This window comes from Lactuca serriola, chromosome 1 (assembly GCF_051521515.1).
Source record: "Lactuca serriola cultivar US96UC23 chromosome 1, Lser_US96UC23_V15, whole genome shotgun sequence".
NCBI classification, from domain to species: domain Eukaryota; kingdom Viridiplantae; phylum Streptophyta; class Magnoliopsida; order Asterales; family Asteraceae; genus Lactuca; species Lactuca serriola.
Window position 1 is genome coordinate 50,936,284 of NC_136408.1, and position 18,158 is coordinate 50,954,441.

General features: G+C 32.7%; 1 pseudogene; it reads left to right on the forward strand.

Annotated features, from left to right (window-relative positions):
* The first annotated feature begins 817 nt into the window (after positions 1 to 817).
* On the forward strand, positions 818 to 16,898 carry LOC145054754 (uncharacterized; annotated as a pseudogene).
* Positions 16,899 to 18,158: the final 1,260 nt, after the last annotated feature.

The window sequence follows — 18,158 nt, forward strand, 5'->3', positions numbered from 1 at the left end:
TCTGATACATGAAAGAAACTGACATGCATACTCAGTTTGGATTTTTCTTCCTGAATGATTTTATTAAGTTCATTTGTCAATGGTATCGTCGATGAACACGTGAAGAATTTTCCATCACACATTATGATGATTAATTATTCAAAATTCCTTTACGTGGTAAAGATTAAAAAAACATATTCAAATTTATGATGAAAGAGTTTGCTCTAGTTTTATATAAAAAAAAAACATAAATGAAATATAATTAAACTTTGTAGTAGTAATAGATGAATAGAAATTATCAAATTATGGTTAACTCTTAATGCCCTTTTAAAAATACGCACCTCTAATCTATAAAGCCTTTGGTTAGCATTTAAGGGTGTTTGGATAAATAATTTTTAGCCTATTAATTTATTGCTTATTTGCTTATTGTGGTAGGAATAAACATTTTTTTAAAATGTGTTTGGATTAGCTTATTGTGGTGGGAATAAGCAATAAACAATAAGCATTAGAAGTGTTTGGCAATTAAAACAACTTATATGAGTAAAATGATCAATAAACAATAAGCATCCCCCCCCCCCCCCCCCCTTGCTTATTAAAATCAGCTTATTTAGTTTATTCCTACCGTAATAAGCTGATTTTTAAAGACTCATATCCAAACACTTAAATTTGATTATTGCGATGAGATTAAGTAATAAGCAGCCTATTTTTTTTTCCTTTCCAACATCCCCATAATTTATCATCTTAATTGGAAAAATATATCTGACGACTCACATCTGAAAAAAAGAGCACGCGTTTCTTTCCATCTCTACCCTCGTCTTCCTCTTCTCTCTTTTCAGCCATGAACATCATCGGACTTCACAGAGGACCACCGTTGTCTTCGCAGGACACCGTCGCACGCACACCAACCGCCGCATGCTGCTTCCCTGCCATCATAGGTCTCCTTTTCCCTCCCAACCCTCTCCGACGACCTACAACCCTCCACCATCGCTCTAGCCACCACCGGTCTCCAGCTCCGTCAAACTTGTCGACAACAACATCATGTAATGGTTGTGTATCTGAAATCGACTTTATACTAGGGTTAATTTCTGAAATCAAATTTCTTAATCAAATTGTAAGCGAGTCTTTGATTGAAATTTGTATGAAGTCTGAAATCGAATTTATTTACAGTTTTCTTCTCCGATCTGAAATTGAATTTTTTGTGAAAGAAATCTGAAAATGTAATCTGTATGAAGTCTGTTTATTGTTGTTGTTAATAAGGTTGTATAAAGTTCTTATACAAGGTGGATGGCTTTGTAGGTGAAAGGTCTTGAATCTTCTTCTGTCGGCTGGGGTGGTGCTATTGACCCAACTGAAGCTTATCTTCACAGGGAAACAACAATGGTTGGCAATGGCACAAAGATCCCCAATTGCAGATACAATTGTGATGACATATGGAGCAATCTCGGTGTTTTTTTTTTTGTGCAAGAAAATATTGGTTGCTATTAATGCGGATCATTGGTAAAGTTGATTGCTATTATGAGGGTATTGATGATTTACAAATAGTGGTTGCTATTTTTATTATTATATCTTTGTCGTTCTAAAATTTTTTATTGATTCGATTGTTTATGGTTTAACATTTGTTATTTTGTTTGTTAATTTTTTATTGATTTGATTGTTTATGGTTTAACATTTGTTATTTTGTTTGTTTATTGATTATTGATTCAGTTTTTATAATTTCTTGTTTATTATTTATGGTTCAATTGTTTATTGCTTTTTGTAGTTTATTGCTTATTATTTATGGTTCGATTGATTATTGGTTGTCGTTTGATTTGGATTTTGTATGGTTTATATATATATATATATATATATATATATATATATATATATATATTCAAGAAGTTGGTTCAGTTATTTTATAAAACTGGAATGTTGAATTCAACAAAAAATAGTACATAAGGGTAAAATTGTCATTTTTATCAGTATGCATAACAATTCAAATGTTCCAACCAAACAATATGTTAAAATTCAGGTTTTTAAAATTCAAACCCTTTTAGAAAAGTCAGAACCTCTTAAAAATATAGATATTAAAAATTCAGATCCTACCAAACAGCCTCTTAGCCATAAGTTTTTCGTGCCTCATAAGTCATAAAGACATAATCTACAAGGCAATCCAAACCCGATAAGAGAAAACTATTTAACTACTTACTAGTTTAAGACTTTGTTACCACTAGGACGATAGGGCATATATATGTGGGCAAATTTCATTAGACCCGATTAATTCGAACATGACAAACATGACGCGACGCTGTAACAGAGTTAGGGTTTCTATGGATCCATCGCCCTCTCTCCTAAATGATCATCCTTTTTCATCTTCGTATGTCCAGATCTAGGGTGGTTTAGATTTTGAAACCCTAACTCCGTCCAGTGTCTCAAAATCGAGCAACAGATGTGGGTTAAAACACATTTTTATAAGGGAAGTACGTAAATAAGAGATATGATGGTGGCAAGCTATGGTGGTGATGATGTTTACTGGTGGCGGCGTCAGTGTTGACCGATGGTGGTGTTGTTAACGATGGTGGATGTCAGATCGATAAAGAGGAAGATGACAGGGTGAGAAAGAAGAGGATGAAACTAGGGAAAGGGAAGGGGGGAGGGTTAGGGTGTGGATATTTATATTCTTTTTTTTAATCTAAAAATGTTTTAAAAAATAAAATAAAATTGAAAAAAAAAATATTAAACGTAAAATAGTCATTTTATGTCGACAGGGACGACCCAGGTGAAAAAAATTATACAGGTACTATCCGAGTTAATTTTTGAAAATAAAGAATAAACGTGTTTTTTGGCACCTACACAATAGACGATTCGTGTAATTAACTTTTTTTATTTATTTATTTGAAATATATTTGACGTACTCACTAACAAATTGTTAGTTGGTAGAAAATTATAACATTTAGTAAAGTAGTTGATAAATTAATTGAAACATAATTAATAAAATGACATGTGTAATATTGATTTTTTAAAGTTAATAAATGATATATCTTTTATAATTTTTCAAAAGTTTAATAAGTTCATTGAAACGTTAGTTACAGTAGTTTTAATAAAAATTAATTTATAAGTTATTTTTTTGGTTTCTCAAACATTCCAAACCACAAAAACTCAAAAGATTAATTTTGTTGCGGCATGATAAACATAACATTGATCGGCCCATGATATTTAGGATAAATTATATAAGACTATCTGTTATACCCACCACTAACAATTTTAATGGTAGGTGTCATATCATCACCACACACAACCACTACAAGGTTGGTATACCAACCACTATAACCCTCTTATTTTTTTATTATATATATATATATATATATATATATATATATTATTGTAGAGAGAGAAAGAGAGCTAGAAAAAGATAGAGAGAGAGACAGAGAGAGAAATAAATCTATTGGATGTGGGCTTCTGTGGTTTGTACCACAATCCACCACAACCACTAGCTACCACGAAGTAGTGGGATGGTGTGCACTATCTATAATGGTTAGTGGCCACCACGAATGCATTCGTTGTAAGTATACCTGATGGTCTAACTATGTTTTGTCTTTTTCGATTTAATCATATAGTATTATTTTGGATAATGAAACCTACTCTTTGACTTTTTTTTTTTTCAATCTAAGACATTTTACCTTCTGTCATAAATGACGATATTAAATATTTATCTATGTAGCATGCATTTAATTATTTAAAAACATGTGATGTGGCTTTTTTTTATATAGAAAATCTATTTTAAAAAATGAAAATTATTTTTGACATATGTCATTTCCTCAAGACTTTTATTACATGTCATTATATGAGATTTTAAATTTTTTAAATTCTATATGTCATTATGTGGTATTTTCATTTTTATTATTTAATCAATTTCACTAATTAATACACCTACTATAATTAATACGCCTACGCATTTAATACAATTAATATTATATATATATATATAATTAATTTTATTAAATGCGTTAATCAACTCTTCCATGTTCATTTCTTTTCCTACTCTCTCTAATTTTCTATACTTAAGGCACAATCATTGATATTACCTCTTTGAATCTCACGTTTCGATAACAATATAACTCTTTCCAAACTAAATCAAGACCACTTTCTTATGTGGATTACAATTTACCATGGTATCAATCATGCAGTTTATGTTCTTGGTTCAATCATACATGTCGATACACAAATCCTCTTGTACTGTAATTTTTTTCAAAAATTGTTTAATGTTACACGTTGATATTAAACTTCTATTTTTAATAAACTTTTATAGTACACGGGTCTCACACCTAGTTATATTAATAATACATTTGATATATATATATATATATATATATATATATATATATATATCTTATCTGATTATATGATCTCTTATGACATGGCATACTTTATTGTCGCTATGAACACCATCGATGTAACCTCCTTACATATCATTTCTCTTCCATCTATGTGTAACGAGAACAAGGTTCAGTTTCTAGGTAAGTTCATCTTTAGTGATGTATTTTCACAAGGTTGAAGACTTGTTTTGATGGATCTTGATCTCTATTTCAACAACGTTTGAATTTATATGTATTGAACTTTTGGCGCATATGGATCTCAATCTAGGTTTCATCGATGTTGAATGAGGGAGAGGTAAGATAACCTAAAAAACATTCCATATATAAGATGAACATGTTGGAGATATTTTTTATAGTCCGGATGCACACATGACATGCAGTGAATCAAGAATCACATATGTAACATCCTAGTAATAAAGTTTCATAATTTGTCCAAGATCGAATCCGAAAACATTCTACAACCAAACAATTGTATCGAAAATTATTCTAAAAGCAATGAAAGCTAACTACTACACACATTATTATTCTTCTTGTCATGTTTCACTCTTCTTCTTTCTCATGTCCTTATCTAGATAAGTGGATTCACTTATAGAAACTTGATAAGGCAGTCCATTGACATATTGACTAACATTATTCTCCTCATCCGGTACTAATTTCATTGTAAAAATCACGTGATTTAGGAATTATGTATTGTACTATGTCATGGTTATCTTATTATTTTTTAAACTAACGGATTATTTTTCTAGTTTCCATATTTCCTCCGATTAGCAAAAAAATTTCTTTGAGTCTTTCAAGAATCTCATCCCATGACAAATTGTTCAAAACACACAAGCTAACCAATTTCTTGAGGATAATCCAACATGTTAATACTCGATTATAGAGTTTTTTCACCATAAATATAGTTCTTTGATCATCATGACATTGACACACACACACACACACACACACTGTAACGCCTGTGTTTCTGGGCTAAACATTAAAGACGATGTAATAGTCTATGTCAACTATTGTAACGTGTTTTGAAGTACTAAGAATGAATTATGTGCTTTAAACTTAATTATTATGATTTAATAAATTAAGGATAAAAATAAGGTCGAAAATAAATATTAGATAAAGCTGATATCTATGAAGAAAGTTGTAGTGGGTGAAACAAGGATTCCGAAGATATAAAGAATACCGAAATCCGAGTTATAACGAAGAAGGTATGACCTGTCGAAGTTTTGCGACAGAACCGGCACGATGTTGTATGACGTACAAAGTGAATTTACGATAAAGTCTTTTTTAGCCTTAGAAATCTAAATGAAAGTCGTAGTAAACGTTAAACCGGGAGCCTAGTCCAAATCTGAATTCGTATGAGAAAGTTATGAATTTTCTAAGATTTGGTATAGCAGTATGCAACCTAGAACTCGAATTTTAGATTGAACAATTTTTAGCCAACACAACCTGAATGAGAATCAAAGACCTCATCGATAGTAATTTAACGGTAAAAAGACATATCAAAACGGACATCGGATGAAGAAGTTATTAATTTTTAACGAATTTTTCCTGTCCCGGCCTGCTAAAAATATAACTTTAAAAATAAAGTCAAAATTAGCCGACGGAGTCTAAACGAAATTTGTAGAGTATAATCTCACCTACACGTGGATATAAAAAACGTCAAAAACGGAGCCCGTATGCAAAAGATATGAATCTTGGAAGTTTTAAATATAAAATTTGAAGCTTATCCGAATCCGTACGCCCCGCGTACTCGGACTAGGTCAGAAGTTGGCCACGTTGACCTCTTTCTTCAGACGGAGGCACGTATCTCACCCCATCAACACGTACGAGTCCCGAATAATGAACCAATGCCACGTCTCGTACACCCAGCGTATTGAAATTACGCCCAACGTAGAACCTCGCAAGGCAGTACACCCTGCCTACATGAAGATTACGCTCATCATAATGCGAGGCATCATCCTCCTATAAATAGTAAGCGAAGCCCTTCGGAAATAGTTGTTAATTCTCTTACTCTTTCATTCTCAATACCCTCTCTAGCTACTCTAAACCACCCCGAAGCCTAGGGAACATCCCTAACACCCGAAGCAAGTCCTGAATCCCCGAAGTCCCCAAGAAAATATATTTTTCGAGTCGAAACTCTGCCCGCGTAGAGCCTAGTTTTTGGGAAAACATCCCGGTTTTATCAGAAACGATCGTTTTAAGAAACGAAGTGTTGCCCGATTATCGTCAAATCAAGTGAGTGTGTAGTCACTTTCATCTTATACATAGATATGAAGTATTTTATATAAAATATGTGCTATGTGAATATATATTGTTTGTTTATTTGAGATGGATGTTGAATGAATGATTTATACAGGTTTTAAATGAATTAAACTGTATATGTATTTTATATCTACAAAAATATTGGGTAAAACATGGGTAGATGAAATAGTTGGTATGTGATGAAAGATGATTTGGATAAATGAGATGATCAGTGATATAGATCATGAGATAAGGGTGAGGGGTAAAATATGAGAGAAGCACTTACTCAAACGTTGGCTTCCGTCATTCAACAGAGTATGGATGACAACCATGGGCTATTCTAGACGGTCTGTGGAACACTAGCAGGCTCGCAACCTGTAAGTGTTGTGAACTATATGTTCATCAGATGTACTCTAAAAACTCATTGACATGTATTGCAGGTGGATTCCTGTGAATAATACTGTTGATAAATGAGAGTTACGGACTTAGCACATGCTATATAAACCTTGCCAGCTATGGACTTAGTGCCTGTTGTATAAACCCTGGCAGCTATGGATTTAGTGTTTGTTGTATAAACCCTGGCGACGATGTACTTCGTGCCTATTTGACATAAATTGTTGAGGAACCCCCGAAGCAGTGTTGTCACCCCGATGAAAATCCTTAGGCTAGATCTCTTATGATAAATGTTTTAGGGACGTAAAGTGAGGATAACGGGAACGGGTAATTAGGATTATTGTTGGTTGATGAAATTAATAAATTTATTATTTGTGGGTTGAAAACCCTATATGCTCACCAGGCTCCCAAGCCTGACCGACTCAGTTTTCTATATTACAGGTAGAGAAACAAGGGCATAGTTGGACGATGACGAGAGATTTTGGATTATAGGCCAGTAGATATAAATAACTGTTGTAAGGCTTATAATATATTGTTTTATGCTTTTGGTATGTATCGGAACATGACATCCCGAAGTTTTTTTTATATAATGAAAATATATTTCTTTAAGAAATACTTTGACGATTTTTTATTATATTTTGTTTTGGGAACAAATTCTGTAACATCATTTGGAAGATTACTTTGATTTTATTTTAAAAACATAAACTAAATCGGTCTTTTCTGGCCGAGAAATTTGGGGATGTCACACACATACACACACTAAACGCTAGTTCTATTTCAAGTCTCGAATTATGAATTAAAATTGGATCTGGGGTCCCATATTAGCTTAGGGTTGGCATACCATAAATGGTACAAACTCTTTGTAAGTGCATCCCTTTTCACCATCACCTCCTCTTTTGGATAAATTTACGTGGGTGGGTCATCCTCCATAATAGGATAAGATACCTTAAACTTTCCCACACTTAGTTCATTTATGGTGGTCGTTGGGCACCATGTATCATCATCTTCATGTATTTTTTCAATTTAACTTACTGTACAATTAACATTCATTGAAACTCTCTAAGTATCTTCTCTTCTTTTCAGGCTAACATAGTTTCCAATCTAGATTGGAAACCGCTTAACATTATCGACTCATGTGAACAAGGAAAGCAACACAACACATCCTTCATATCCAAGTTGTGCTAATAAATTATCTCAGGCCTTATGTTTTTGCATATGGATGGTGTAGTTTACATTTAAAATCTTGCCAGGACAATATTCTTTGATTCTTAGTTGAGTCTAAATGTAACATCCCAACATTACTAGTAAAAATTTTCATTTTCAACCACCAAAAACCGTACAACCATTTGTTCAAATGTCAATAACTGTTTAAATTCATTCCCAAATATCAAAGTGATCAAAAACAAATAATGCGAAAATAAACTCCAGGGGATGTAGTGCGATCATATCACGTCGGGTCATTCCCTTTGGAACCAGAAGTACCTAAAATATTTAAACCGCAAAATTGTAAGCACAAACCTTAATGAGTTCCCTAAATACCACATACCATACATAACATCGAGCCCCGCCCACATAATAGACCCCGCCCAACATGCAATGCAAGAGTCACAAAGACAGCTAGCATCCTACATAGTATAGTGTGAAGACTCACATTTCTCACGAAGTCAGGAAAACCACATATCAACGTCACGAAACAGGTGCTACAACCTGCCTATCGAATCACACAAGGTCACACCTTTCTCTACACTCTAGATCTAGCAATTAAACAAAAGTCAATCCAGGTCAAACGTCAACGAAAAAAGTCAACTTTAGCAACCTCCACATCGTGGCCTCCCATTGGCCACATTGTGGAAGCATTGCGACAAAATAGCCGAGCAACCCCCAGTCACCATGTTGTGGGAACTAGGTCTTCACAACTTAACTGGTTAAGCTGTTTTCCTTCAACCTCAAGAGCTCCAAAGCTCAAATCTAATACTCGATCCCCAATGTCATGATGGATAAAGTTTCCAACTTTATCCATTAAGACATCCCAATAAGTCAAGATATTAAAACCTAAGTTGTTAATGATATCTCTAAGGAATGAACTCATCCATTAAGCCATGCAATTCCTTTTTCCAACCAACACCATGGTCTAGAAACTAAATAATGCATACAAGGGTTCTGGAATCCACTCAAACTCCAAAAGCAAGAAGATTTAGACCAAAAAATCATAAAATGGTCTAATATTAGATCTAAAGATTTAATGAGCAAGGTGAGGACTTTTTACCTCCAAATGATCAAAAATGGAGTGAAGATACAAGATAAAAATGGAACCGAGCACACAAACACAAAGATGAACTCCTTCTTTCAACCTTCACAAAGTTGGTTTCATACACTCAAACACACATATGGAGGTTTGGGTTTGGATGAGATAATATCTCATAGGGTAGATGGTGCCAAATGAGGCAACACTTGGAGTTAGTGTCCTTAAATATGGAACCAATCCCAAAAATTAGTGTTTTGGCCCAAAACAGTCCCTCCGTTGTAGCCAGATCTTGCCACGTCATGGGAGGCTAAATAACACATCCAACCGGGCCATGCCTCGTTGTTGTGGTGCCTCCTCCACGTCATGGCCTTCTAAAACTCATAATTTATTGAAAAGTCATACCTCGAAGATCCGGATGTTACTCTAGATTCACATAATTAATTTTTCTCATGAATTAGAGTAATGATGTTGAAGAAATAAATTCGTTATTAAAATGACAAAGCTATCATTTGATTATAATGTCAACAACTAAAAAGTGTTCATGGCATATAATTCAAGAACTTCATTCCTAATTCATTATGAGAATGAAATTTATTAAAACTTCCCAACATGAGAAAACATAATAACTGAGAAAAAAATAAAACATTAACGGAATTTGTTAAAAATATTAATAGAAGTGATCATGGCACATAATTCTAATTCCAATGTAACATGAGATTTATTTATTTATTTGTGAAGCATGACCACTATGACCACTCGAGTATAAGCCGATCGTTGATGAAGATATTTGGCACATAACTTAGATAATGTCCGACATGAAAACTAAAAGCAGGGCCGGTCCATTGGGTTTTAATGCCCCGGGCGAGATAAGAATTTTATGCCCATATGTTTAGACCGCGCCCAATAGACAAAACACATACAAAAAAAATTATAATACAAAAATTCAATTAAAGTTAAAGTCAAACAGAACCGATACAATTACAAACCAAAACTTTACAAAATCACTTAAAAGGATGCCTTGTGATTTTTGAATAAAAACCACTATTATTTTACATTAATCAAGACTTTGTTAAAATTGACTTTCAATATTTTGCTTACTAATTCAATCTTTATTGAGTCATGGTGCTTCCGGATCATATCCATTCTTCTTGTAAACTTTGTTATTTGAATAGATACTCATGGACTTTCATCTTTATATGCTTCATCCAAAAATAATTTCTGCAAAATAATAAATTCATTTGATTTAACTTTATCAACAAATTCCTTATTCTCACAATCATTGAAACAATCAATCAAATCATTGGAATTTCCAATCGGATGTGTAGCAATATTATGTATATCATTAAAACTATTAATCAGATCATTAGAACTATTTTCACTGACTTTTTCATTTCTAACAAAAAATCTAATTAAAGGAAGATAGTACCCAAATTTTTTGTTTTTGTTTACACTATCAATATCAATATGTCAACTAACCTGGAAAAGGGGTAATGAAATCAGAAATAAGAACCCTTTTTTTTAAAACTAATGTATAATAGCAACAATAATTAGAACTCAGAAGTTCAATTGATTAGTATCTGGTATACCTCCAGCCAAATGAATCACTAAACATAACATAAAAATTCAGAAGTTCAATTGATAAATATATTGTATACCTCAGAACGGAATCAGAAAAGTGATAAGAAAAAATATTTAGGAATTACTGAATAACAAGGCCTCGAACTCTGGTCTGCAACTCATTCAAATCAAGAAAACTGAAATGAAGGCTTCAATCTCTTAGTCTCTAAGAGTCCAACTTCGGACTCCAAGTTTTCTAATCATACAAATCTGAAAATGGGAATCATCAAATTAGAATAGTTATAAGAAAAGGATAATAGGAGAAAAGAATCACCAAATCAGAAAAGGGTATCCCTCAAACGGTAATCAATGAATCACTAAATCGGTATACCGTATACCTCAAACAAGAATCAATGAACCACTAGATCAGAAAAAGGGAAACAGGAATCCCTAAATCCTTACAAAAGCCACAAAAGTATTCAGAAGTTGGAGAATATGAAAATAGAAGTAACGAAAACCGAAATCGGATTAAAAACATACATTTAGTCAATTTGAATTTGATTAAGACAGCTTCTCGATCTTCTACAGCTTCCAGATTTCGAAGCGTCGATTAGCAATCAGCCAATCACACATGTGGATATAGCTTGCGCTGTTGTTGCCAATTCTTTTCCGTTTTCCCGCTCAGATTGCACGCTTTGCACCAGAAAAAAGAGTATTAGGCTAATTTTCTTGGGCTGAAACATATATATACATATTGCTTATTGGACTAATCTGATGCCCCTCCATTTATGCTGCCCTGGGCCTTTGCCCATCTCGCCCATGTATTTGGGTCGGGCTTGACTAAAAGGCTTAGTATTGGAATACATAGCGAGTGATGATGGGTGCTACACAACTTAAGAAAAATCATGGGTATTATTAAGATACATAAGTTTCCAATCGAGACTTAAATATTTTTATACTCGTTAAACAAATATGTTTATTTTAACAAACACAATTCATATATACATATGTAAATACATATGCATATTCTTACCCTTTTCTCATCATCTCGTTCATGCCAAATTGGAAAGAAAGAAGAATCTAATATCCATGACAATCAACGATATAAAATTTTAGGAAGGCTTCGATGCTTGTTATTTAATAGGCCAATAAGGACAAATTTGATGGATCAACGTGTGTGTTTTAATAATTCACAATGTGAGACGCTATATGTTTAAAACTAGGTGTGAACCATGTGTATTACACGGGTTGATTTAAAAAATATTAAACATTAAAGTGTAAATAAAAAAATATTTTTTAATGTAAAACTTTAAAATAAGAAAAAAAGAAACATATTTATTACAATTTAATATCATATATATTAGATTTAATACTTTACATGTATAAGTATACAATTTTAATTTTAAAAATTGAAACAAACCAAAAATTGACATGTGGATAATATTTATTTCAAAAATACCACAAAATGACAAGTGTCAAAACTCATGAGAGATTAACATGTGGCAAAAAAAAACCTTCAATTATTAAGGAGGATTTCAATGTGTGTGTGCGTTTTACAATTTTTAGTGTGTGTATGTGTGTGTTTTTGAGTTGCAAAAAGGTAAGGGGAAGGAAAAGGTGTGGTTGTTTGTCTCCGATATATACCACCTTTCTTTTTCGAGCAAGAATTACTAATGGGAGGTAGGATGTTGGTTTGCATGATAATGAGAAGGGGTGGAAGATAAGTAGACTATGGTGGCGTGGGGTACTAGTAGATAGAAAGAGAGAGACTATGGTATTGTTTGTTTTTTTCAAGCAAAAAATCATTAAGTCTGCGGACCACCTCTGCAACCTCTAAAGAGGTGGACCAAACGGCTGCAGACCGTAATAAGAAGCGTGTTTATTTTTTAACATCTGCATGTTGCGGAAGATGAGTAGACTATGGTGGCATGGGGTACTGGTAGATAGAAAGAGAGAGACTATGGTATTGTTTGTTTTTTTGAAGCAAAAAATCATTAAGTCTGCAGACCACCTCTGCAACCCTCTGAAGAGGTGGATCAAACGGCTGCAGACTGTAATAAGAAACGTGATTGTTTTTTAACATCTGCATGTTGCGGCAGATATTAAAAATTAAAATAAACTGATTCTATATACCAAAAATAGTTTTTTAATACCGAAAATTTTACAATATATGACATTTCAGCAAAAAATAATGACATTCCAGCAAAAAATAATGACATTTCAGCAAGAAATTATCATTATTCAATATAAAAAAAGAAAAATAATAATAATTCAAGAAGAATAAACAAAAATGAAAAAAAAAAAGGTAAAACAAGAATTTAGCAAGATTTCAGCAACATATAATCAATATTCATCAATATTTCAGAAGAAAAAAAAAAGAATAAGAGGTTGGAATATGCAATACAAGTGCTGCCCCAAACAGAACACGCACAAAGATTTTTTACTTCGAAGACTTCTAAAAAACGAATAACTGTGAGATGAAAAATATTGCGTGTGTACAACGCTACGTAACAATAAGATGTCTGAAGCGGTTTTTTTACAAAAAACAAGCAGCACCTACGTGTGAGTGGGATGAACCATTTTTTATTTTTATAAATCACCTAAAGAAAAATAAAAAATACAAACTACTAGTCATTTCACATGGACCAACAACTGTTAACCTCGATGAGACAATGGCAAGTTACATAATTTTCTCTATAATTCATCTATAATATTAACTCGAGAATTTTACTAAATTTTATTCATATGCAAACTATAGATGTAGTTCTTATCATTATAACTATTACAATTATGTTAGACCTAATATAGGAGTATCTATTTGTATCTTATATTTTACTTGGCCCATTTTCTGTGTTCATTCTAAACTATTAAATAGCCCACTATTGTATATTGAGCCCAATTATATCTTAACTTACCACCTTCAGATATATATTTCTCTCATTGTATCATTTTCAAAACAATGTCAAAGTTAAGTATCAAACTTTTTAATTCAATATAAGCATTAGTATTTCATAATCAATAGTAATATATAAATAAATGAATTGTAATTATTGTATCTCCGGAGATACCATAATTTCTTGATCCATCAATGCTATTTCTGATCCATCAAATTAAAGATTGTCGTAGGCCCAATAGGTTTTTACTTAGAAAAGTGTTTTAGGCCATGAGAAGTAAAGATAACGGAACAAGATATAGGAACGATGTATAATGGTTTTAATTAGATTAGTTTCAGTCTTCATTGGTTGGGTAGTTGGTGTCTCAAATCAGATTATGAACCGAGTAATATTTAGCTTTTATTTAATTAAACTAATATCATTTCAAAACTGAAAAGCTTTCTGAAACTAGCCTCTGATCAAAAACCGTAGGGTAGACCAAATTTTGATCCGAGAATCAAACCGGAAAACGGTCAATTTTTAGACCACAAGGAGTACCCCCACCGCACCATGCGGTGGGGGTGATATGGAAGTGGGAGAGGCGGAGGAACACCACATCCTCCGATGCGATGAGTGTGAAGGGTACCGGTGTGAAGTTCTTCTTTTCTCTTCTTTCCATTTTTAGCACTTGTACAGTATAATATTATAATATTTTATATTTATTAAAAATTAATATAATTGGTGTGGGAAAGTAAAAGGTGACAGATTCTAGGGTTTTGAAAGGAGAGTGGGAGAAAAATAAGGTTGTGTCTAGGTGACAGAATAAATGCGAAAAGTAAGGAGTGAGTATATTGTACACTCCGCCTTGGAAAATTAGTCACCATAGATGCAATTTACCCTTTTATGCCAAAATTTGTGTGTTTGCTTGGCTTTTTAGTTAATTAAAACAATATTTGATCATTGTATTACAAACCTTATTTATACGATGATTATACTATAGTTTCTCCTTACATAAATTTTCATGCAAAAGGTTGCATTTTTATTGATTTACTTCTACTTATTCAACACAATAACTTTGGTTGTGATGTTATAGTTGTTATTTATAAATGTAAAATAAACATAAAAGTTGAACAATATTCCTTATTTTGTTGGAATACTAGGTGTGAGACCCGTGTATTACACGGGCTGATTTAGAAAAAAATTGAACATTAAATTAAAGTGTAAATAGAAAATATTTTTTAATGTACAATTTTAAAATAAGAATGAAATAAACGTATTTATTGCAATTTAATATCATATATATGATATTTAATACTTTACATATATAAGTATATGATTTTAATTAAAAATTGTAACAAACCAAAAATTGACAAATAGATAATATTTACTTCAAAAATACCATAAAATGACAAGTGTTAAAACTCATAACAGATTAACATGTGATAAAAAAAAAACCATTAAGAAGGATGATAAGGAGGATTAGATGATATTTTGATATTTTGTTTTAAAATTTGTGGTACAATGATAAGGAATCACCGCAAATCGGGGGCATGAGAATCAGTGCACGAAATATCTTTTTCCCATTTATAGTAATTGGAACATCCACTTGTATTACTTGTTGAAGCCGTCATATCTTTGAATTGAGACTTGATCACTAAATTTTATGACAATTTTTTCTTCACATAATAATAATAGTAAAAATTTTGCTATTTATAGTAAAGAGTAGCATCCACTTGTCTTACTATTTTAAGCCGCCATCTTTTAATCATAAATTGATCACAAAATTTTGCAACATCTTTTTTCAATTCACAGAAATAGTAAAACCTTTTCCTATTTATAGTAATAGGAACATCCACTTATCTTACTATATAAAGACATCACCTTTTAATAACAAACTAAAACTATATAACATTTTAATTCGCATGAAATATTTTAATATATAATGCATTATTAGATTATTCACTAAAATAAGTAAATAACTATAATAAAAAAATGACACGTAAGAGACATTGTTCATTTAATTCGTTACCCAACTTTATGTCTAATTTATCAGAGATTAATGTGAAATGAAATTCTTCATATATATATATATATATATATATATATATATATATATATATATATATATATATATATATATATATATATATATATATATATATATATATATATATATATATATATATATATATATAGGATCATTTGAGAACTCAAAGTTTTTCGAGAACCCGAGAACCGATCGTGAGCCGTTAGATCAAAATAATAAAAAACTACGATGTTTTGTGGCTTTTTTGTAAATACTTTGAACAACAGGACACGGGGGCATCATAATTATTATGAATCAGGGGCATTATAGTAAAAAAAAAATAATTCAGACCCTATCATCAAATTGAATCACGTCAACCCCCACCTACCCCCCCCCCTCTCTCATCCCGACTCCTATCGTCGCATCGCCTCCAAAGAGTGCCTCATCATCGGAGATGATGTCTCATCCGTCAAAACCCAATATTCTGCAACTTGCATCTCTGGAAATAATGTGATTCAGGCCCAACAGTGCAACTTTTATGGCGCAACAGTGCAACTTTTATGGCGCAAGCTATGAATGTTGATAATCCTCACCGTGAAACATTACATAAATTCTTCGAGTGTTGGATCTGCGAGCAGAATTCCTACCTTGAAGAACTTGTCTCCGTCTCTAACAACCACAACCCGATCGAAAATGACGGCCGTTCTGATTCCATTGATCGAGAAAGCTGTCAGGCATTACGAGCAGTATTACTAGGCGAAATCAAATTGGGAGAAACGAGATGCGATTTCGATGTTTTCGCCTACGTGGCGGAGCAAGCTGCAAGATGCGTTTTTGTGGATCGGAGGATGGTGGCCGACATTAGCAAACCATCTTTTCTACTTGAAATCAGGAATTCAATTAGAGGCTAAAATCGGTGATCTAATTCGTGGATTGAAGACTTGGAGATCTAGGAGATTTGTCACCAAACCAGATGAATCAAATCGACGAATTACAGAAGAAAATCATACATCAAGAACGAGTATTAAGTGAGAAATACGCTAAGGAATAGGAGGCGGTTGCGGACAGGTCGATGGTGGAGCTTTCTAACATGGTGTCGGAAATGATCAGGACGGAAGACGGCGAAGTCGATACTGAGAAGTAACTTTCATTCTTGACAACGTTTGATTTTAGCTGCACTTTTGGGTTTATCTGCCTTCTTTTCCATGAACGAGACTTCAATCACCACTCTTTCACCTTGGAAGGTATCGATCTCATGTTTGATTACCTACATTGATATAGTGGTGCTTCAATATAGTGTTTTGTTCACAGGTGTGAGAGCTAGCTGAAAAAGAAGATGAAAATGGCATCTTCAAGCTCCTTCGTACTGATATCACACAATTCCTCACCACCATTCTCATTGGCACAGCGTAAACCTTACAATTTGTTTTCATTTCCAATGAAATCTTGTTATTAACAATCATAATATTGTTTCCAGTGTAGTCAACATTGGAGCTACTTCACTTTTCACAGAAGCAGCAACAACAGTGTTTGGTGAAGTTGTGTTAGTGCAACAACTGGTGTAATCACTGTATGTATCCAAAACCTTACTTTTAAATCTATACAATAGAATTTCATTTTAAAAACCTAAATGATTTGGTTGTTAATTTAATTTCAGGTTGTTGTATTACTTCTTACTGAGATCGCCCCCAAAAGTATAGTTGTCCAAACGTAAGGGAATATATCCAAAGAATCAACACCAGAAAAATTGGAAAATTAGGAGTCCAACGCTTCAAAAAGGAATACATGAGGAACCTTTAGGCTTACTTAGAAGAACAAATGAACTTTAGGTCCGTTGTTTACAAGAAAAAATTTAGTTTAACAGTTATGATGATAGTTATGGACTTATGAAAATACCTGTAATTAAGCTATATCTCTCTATTGAAATGTTAATTGTGCGTTGAACATAAACAAACTACGATTGTTGTGATTTTTTTCTCTGTTTATTTACTTTCCTGTCATAACAGGTACCAATTACCAAATGAGAATGTTTAAAGGTGGATCAATATTATCTACATGTGTCATGATGATGATGATGATGATGATGATGATGGAGAGGTAAGGTAACTAAACTATATACTAGTGGTATTAACTCTCTTGTTTCTGCCAAAGTCATTGAAATCAATGAACAACTCAACATCTATTAAATTATTAGGATGGCTGACATTTTATAACAAGACAATGGATTGGAGCGAAAATGGCATGTTCATGGATTGGGGTATCATTCTAGAACCAAGCAAGAATTATCGAGGATGCAACAATTGTACACTATGATGGAGTAATGAAATCATGGTTAATATTAGATTTAAAAATATAAAATCTATTAGATGAAACATTTCAAATACGATCACCCATATCTGCAACCGTGCAATGTAGAATAGTTTCATATATTTCATATTGTAATTCACTTGTGATTCACATATGAATTACATGTGATTCACATGTAAATCACATAT